The following is a 7,208-nucleotide window of genomic DNA, read 5'->3' as shown; positions in this document are numbered from 1 at the left end:
CTCGCACGAGAGCAGCCCCATCCTCTGAGCCAGGCAGTTAAATATTGAAGGAAAGGCATGCAGCAGCTCCGATTATGTGGAACAAAAATTAATTGAGGGCATAAGTCTCGGATTGGGCTCTCCATTTATTTTTTCCACAGCACATTATATGGGAGTGGGGGTTGCAATGCAGACACCTGCAGGGAAAGCAGCCCAACCCATCTGTGACAGTGATATTACCTCTTTTTTTATTTGTTTTTCTGGTTAGAGCTTCCATTTTTTATCAACCCTGCCACAGACAGATGTGTGGAAGCTTCCAAAACTGCATCCCTCTTCCTGACATTTTCAGCTACACATTGAGAGATCTGTAATTTGGAAAACAACAGTTTTCCCCTCGAAACAGGCTTAAAAATAAGACATGGGAAAAATAAATTAAAAAGAAAAAATAAAGCAAACCCCAAGCTAATTTCCAACAGAATCTCAAAAACACCACTGGAAGAGCCCACACCCTTCCCTCAAGATATAAATTAAAGCGCTATTCGCACCCCACTCTTTTAAACAGAAATCCTTCCATTGTTTAAAGCCAATTACACATATTTTGGCCCACAGAAAAATAAAAAAATAATCTCGGGAACAGCCCTATTCTGGCACAGCAGTAAGCTAGATAAGTGCCTGGATTTTCCATTTGCAGCTCCAGGGATGTGCCTTTCCCTGGGAATACCCACACCGGGCACCCCACCTGCCCCCATGCAGATGTGCACCCCCATGCAGATGTGCACCCCCAGGGCTGCACATCTCACAGGGAGTTACCATCCAGTGGGACTACATTCCTCAACTTCCAGTGATTTTCTGGGCTTTTGGCCACCAAAAGAAAGTCCTGCCTTGCTCGTCTCTCTGCAAAGGTGTGATTCTGTCAGCTTTGTGGCACCACGGTGACAAAGCCAGCAATTGGCAGGACTTAAAAGCGTTTGCTACACACCTGACAGGAGGAATATTGATTTTGTGGGAGATTTATGAGAGGATTCTCTTCCCAACCGTCTGATCCATCCGTTTTAAATAGCGGTTGCATTTAATTACTGCTAACAAAATGCTTTCAACTCTAAAGCTTATGGACATTATTGAGCGGATCTATAACAATTCCAATAATCCCCAAAAGGTCTTGACAAAATAACATAAAAAGACGTCCTCTGACCCATCCTGCATCCATCAGGGAGCTCCTCAGGATGGTGTTACCCTCCTGCCTCTGCTGGGCAGGGACCAGTGGGGTGCCCACAGGCTCTGCTGGGACAGTAAAGAGTGAGGCTTTGGGGAAAATTAATTATCCATGTGACAGTGTGGGATGCTTTGTTCCAGACAGCTCAAACATCTGGATTTGTTGTCAAGGGTTTAGCCCTTATACCTTGGTGAACTCCACAATGACTTATTGACCTGCTAAACCACACATATGTCACCAAAAAATTCATCCTCCCGTCCCCCGAGATTTTGCAGGTCAAGGTTAACCACCAGCATGCAAGAAGGGGGCTCTGAGGCTGCTGATCCAACACTCACAGCCTGGGCCAGGCCTCCTGCAGCACCCTGGAGCTGCTGGAGGGTACCAGGACCATTCACAGCCACGCTCTGCACCCCCAGATCAGGGCAATCCCAGCTGTTTACTCTGGAAGCCTGCAGGAATATTACAACAGCATCTTCTAGAAAGTGGAACCACAGCACTTGAAGAGGACAAAGGCTCCTTAAGATGCAGATGAGCAGAAAGGCTGCACGGGAAAAGCAGCACCGCCTCTCACTTCCACCTCTGCCCACCCCGCTCCAGAGGAACTCGCCTTATCTCAGATGCAAGCCATGAGATTGAAACGAAATGTTTTGCTAGCAGAATGCTAACAAAACCTTAGCACAGCTCTCTGCGGTGCCAACATCACCAGTTTCAGTCTGAAATCAGACTCTGGGAGCAGCTTGCCACTGCCATGCTTGCGAGGCAGATTTTCTGTTTCTGAAGAACCTTATTTTTAGGCGCAGCTATCAACCCCCACGTCACCACACATGCCCTACTTTCTGTGTTTCCTGCATCTCCTCTTGGCCACAGTCGGGGTGGTTGTTGGCTTGACTTGCTGCTCTGACAATACAATTGCTCTGACATTCAGTTTAATCAAATATTTACCACTTACTCGTTTGAAAATAGGATTTTGGATACTTTAGATTAACTTGGCTTATGAGCATGGAACCAGAATTGCTGGTACAGCTTTCCTCCTCACCAGTCCAGTTCTCACTTTGCTTCTGCCATTTCTGGGATTACCAGCACAAGGGCTCTGCTGCCACAGGTCAAGGAGAACCAAAGAAAACCCAATGTTCAGCCATTCTTCTCTGTTGTCCCAAAGTGCAAACTGTCAGACACCTCCAGGAGAGACTCTCCCCAAAAAGAAATCAAGATTTAAGGGCCAGAACTCAGCTGGGAAGAATGGCTGCTCTTAGGGAAGACTTTCTGGAGGGCTCCCCGGGCAGAGGAGCCAAGCCTGCCATTCAGCAGGTACCTCACCTGGATGTGCATTCAGAGAAGTGTTATTTGGATGGCAGAAAAACCAGTGCAGAAGTCAAATTCAAGGGGCACCTTAAAACCCGAAATCTGGTCCGATCCAGCAGATGGTGGGGACAGCCCTTCTGCATCCCACTGACAGCCCTGCTCCCACCCACTGCTTTGGGTGGCAAACAAAGCCCAGTACAAAACCCACTGCACTTCACATACCAGGTGAACTCTTGCTAGAGACCTCACTAATAAAAAGCCAAGTCCTACACAAATCCCTAAATCTCAGCTTAGCCCCACCAAGCAGGAAAATGAAGCTATTACTGGACACCTCCCAGGCAGCACGGGGCTCTCCTGCCTTCCTTGGATGGGTATTTGACCTTTGAGGTGCTGTGCCAGTCATCAGGCTCAATCTGTGCCCAGGAAGTGCTGCCAAACTCCAGCATCACCACATGGAGCCACCCAAGAGGTTTTTCCCATATGGATCATCAAGGATGCCGTGGCTGTGCCATAACATCACATGGAGCAGTTGGGACAAAATTAAGGCAACTGGTCCTGATGAGTGAAGCTGTGCATCTGCATCCTTCCCTCCGAGGCTGTCCTCTCTCCTCTCTTCCAGAAATACCCAACCTGCAACTCCTGTCCCTGCCAGCTCGAGGCAGGGCATCAAGACAAAGCAGACCCTCACCTAGAAAGCAGGGACAAGAGCAAACTCACAAGGAAGGTCTCTTGGCAACTCAGGGTGAGAGAAAAGGAGGGGGGGGAAATTGCTGCCAGCTTGTTTGTGTGCACTTAGGGTGGCATTTCCAACCCTGTAATTGTTGCATAATGAATTTAGCAATGGAGTTCAAGAGCTATGAATCATTCAGGCCAAGAAAGCATGAGTCAGCCCCCGAAGAATCAGGGGATGTTAAAATTACATACATTTAACTTGAGCTTGACAAATCCAGAGGAGCACAACTCAAACCGTCATGCCAACATCCCCACTGCTCCTCCTGATGGACAGAACGCCAGAGCAGAGCCTTTGGCCACAGCAAATAATTTACAGCTGCCACCCCTGCCCAGCCAAGTTATCAGCCCCAGCTCCATAAAACCACCTGATGCCGCCTCTTAGTGCTCACTGAGAAAGGTGGTGAGGCTCCAGCCAGCCTGAGAAAAGCTCTTTGCACAGTCCTGGCATGCACTGAGCACTTGGGATGCCCATTTCACTGTGTGTGACCTGCCCAGGAGCTGAATGGGGACAGGGGGACAGCACAGGTGGCTGTGGGAGGTGGCAGTCAGGGCTCTGGAACAAAGCACAGAGCTGGGGGTGGGAAAGGAGCTCAGCTCTCTGCAGGGCAGATTCCTGACAGAGGATGCCTGAGTTAAGGAGTGTGTGTGGATGCAAAGACCTCAGGAAAAAGCTGTTTTCCTGGCTCTGTTGGGGATCCTGCTTAAGCCATGCCCTGTATTTTGCATTTACAGGGCCTGCATATATGGAAGGAAAGTTATTTTGAAGGGAGATAGGGTGCAAATTCAAAGCAGAACAACTATTCTGGGTTAACTCCCCAGGTGGCTTCTTATTCTAGAGTGGCAGTACCTTTTTCTAGTTTAATTCACTGTAAAAATAGATTAGGCCAGTGGTTCTCATCTGCAAGGCCATGGTAGCTGGCCTGCTGCTTTTAGAGCATCCTAAATTGGAGCCTGGCTGTGGGGACATGGGGGGCTCCGGGATGCAGGTGTGGTAGTCTCAGTTTGGGAACATCATCTTTAACATCATTAATTTAAACCAGGAAAGGAAGAATGGCCTGCAGGAGTGTCTGCAGAGCCCCAGGGCTGTCCCTCAGCAGGTGCAGGGACACACACGGCCAGGGGACCGGCCCTCTGCTCCCTGTCCCCCACAGCCAAACAGCACCACACTACCCACAGCCTGCCCTTTACACCAAGGCCTCCTCCTAAAGCCATTTTTGTTTGAGGTTCCTTTGAATTTACCATTTATTAAGCTTCCATTTAGCCCCGTTAAGCATAGCCTATCAAGCTCTTTCAAATGCAAACACGGAAATGTGCCCAGCAACTGCACTTCTCCCGTTTATCCTTCTCCTGCTGGAATTAAGGAGGGCTACAAAGCAGGAATACCAACCCACCTGTCTCATGCTTTTCAACCTCTTCCCATGGGATGAAATCAGCTGACTATTCTGGAAAAAAACAGACTGATCTCTTTTCCTGCCAGCTAGCACCATTCAAGGAGAGCAAATAATGTGTTGTGCAGGAGGAAGAGCATCCCTGTGAAAGTCAAGAGGAGAGGCAGATGGGCGGCTCCAGCACCTGCATCAGCACATGCACTCTTGTCTCTGGAAGCAGGGACAGCCAAGCCACCTTTGTCAAAGCCTGTGGATTTCCTAGCTGGGCCTCTAGAGCCAGAGCTCTCACAGCTCACTTAATCCCCGTCAAACGATACACCTTTTTTTTTTTTGCTTTGTTTGGGTATTAAGGCTTAGCCTTCCTCAAGCTATTCATTGTTTTTGCTCAGTGCCTGCGTGGCTGTTAACCCCAGTCTGACATGGAGCTGCAAGGAAAAGCTCTGTCAGGAACAGCCACATCACTCTGCAGGTGTCATTTGTCCCAGCCAGCAGCGCTGAGCTGTGACTCGGTCCTGTGTCAGCTTCCCTGGAGTTGGGGTGTTGCATTCACTCCTCTCACCCCCAAACTCTGGCAGCTTTTCTGCTGCTCTTTGCTCAGGCCAAGTCCAGCAAATCGGGAACTCCCCCGGTGTCAGGGGCGAGGTGCAGGTGATTCCCACCTCCCATTCCCTGCTGCTGGCCAAGCACCCTGTGCTCCACCGTCCTTAGGAGAGTCACCTTCAAAGAAAGCCTTTCAAAATACAGTGTGTCTCTCTAGATAGAGAAAAAGCACGTTGGACAGTAAGAAGTGCCAGTCCACAGCTGTGCATGTCCTACAGAAGGCTCTGGCAAGCAGCAGAACGGGGCTGTGGAGATGAATGTGCAGGGGAGCGCTCGGGAAGGAGACAAGGAGAGACAAGCAGATTAATAGAAGACGACAGATTTCTAGTAAGATTGTGATAAGCCTCTTGAAACTTCCCTAAAGGATGAGCCAGCTGGCAAGACCATCCTAGGAGGTGGTGTAAGTCGACTAACAGCCTTGCAGAAAGCTACCAGCTGACCCCTTTCACACATCCCAGCTCACTCCTGCGGCTCCTTAAGCAAGGAAAGCTGAACAGGCCACACCTGGATGCTTCCACCATGGCACTCACCTGCAATTCCAGCTCTCCTTGCAGAGGAGCCCCTGGCCCTGAAGTGCTGTGAGCAAGCAGCGAGGTGGGGCTGAGCCCCTGGCCCTGAAGTGCTGTGAGCAAGCAGCGAGGTGGGGCTGAGCACAGCACCGGCAGAGCTCCTGCTGTCCCCAGCCAGACACCCAGCACTGCCCACGAGGGGCTAACCCTGACCCTGTGCCCAGGGCCGGGCCACAAAGCTGCCAGGCATCCTTGGCAAGTGGCACATGGCTCCTGGAAAGGGCTTTGCCAAAGCAAGGATGGGAATGACAAAATGATGAGCAGGGCCCTGCATTGTGCTTTCCCTTCCCAAATTCAGCTCTGCTGGGATCTCCCCAGAGCCAAGTCCTCCAAAAACATCACATCCCAGAGAGCAATTTAACCCCTGAGGAGGAAGAGGAGAGGGCTATCCACAGGGGAAGGCAAGGTTGAAGTGTTATGATTTTTATCCTTCAAAGGACAATATCTTCAAAACCTGCTGGAGGTGGAGCAGACACCACCCCCAGGTATGGCCAAAAGAAGGAGCTCACTGTGTCCCCCCTGCCAGTGCCACAACAAAACCCTGCCACTGTTTGAAACTGGAGCTTTCACCTGGAGCACCTTCCTCAGGATAATGAACAGCAGCAGCCAGTTTATTTGATATCAGGCAAGTTTTCCTTCTTAGGCCAATTAGCTGCTGATATAATTTGCCCACTGAGGTCACTGAATCATCATTTAGCAGTTTCAAAGGAGATGAGATGAACTGCAGGCCAATTTCCCCCCTCCAGCTCAATGAGTGATTCAAAATGCAGTTAATGATAGTGGCTCATAAGTATCTGGCAGAGGATTTGAGAGAGCAATTTATTGCCCAAAAAGAGGTTGATCTCTTTCAGTCAAAGCAGCTCAGCTGGTGAACATGTAGGATCTGATTCTGCCATCTTCCTTGACAGTTGTTAAATACTCCAGAGCTGCTAAACTTAAATCAGACACAGGAAAAAGGAGAAGACGACCAAAAATCAGGGTAAGGAAGGTCACAGTTAAAAATCACTTTGTCACCAGCAGGCAAGAGACCTTTAAAGGATGGGGGAAAGAACTCATAATAATGTAATAACCAACAAAACATTCAGCACAAATCCTGCATTTTTGTGAGTTTATATAAGATAAAAATGAGACATCCCCTCATCCACAAAAGCTTCATTATTTGTCAACCTCAGGCTCCATAACCAGCAAACACTGGTTGATGTTTTTCTTCTTGCTGGATGAAATGTGCCTAGAGGCAACAGGCATTTTATAAATTATTAAACCAAGGGAAAATAAGGTTCCAACAGTGACTGCAGAAGTGATGCAGAAGCACCATGGAGCTGGTACAATTGGTACCAGCACATTTACACAGAGTCATTTTTCCTGCAACAACACCACTCGACAACAAGACATTGTTAGAAATGCACATCCTGGCCACGTGGTCTT

The sequence above is a fragment of the Parus major genome, chromosome 20 (assembly GCF_001522545.3).
Source record: "Parus major isolate Abel chromosome 20, Parus_major1.1, whole genome shotgun sequence".
Lineage (NCBI taxonomy): Eukaryota > Metazoa > Chordata > Aves > Passeriformes > Paridae > Parus > Parus major.
The sequence above is the reverse complement of the archived record's forward strand: the minus strand, read 5'-3'. Positions refer to the sequence as shown.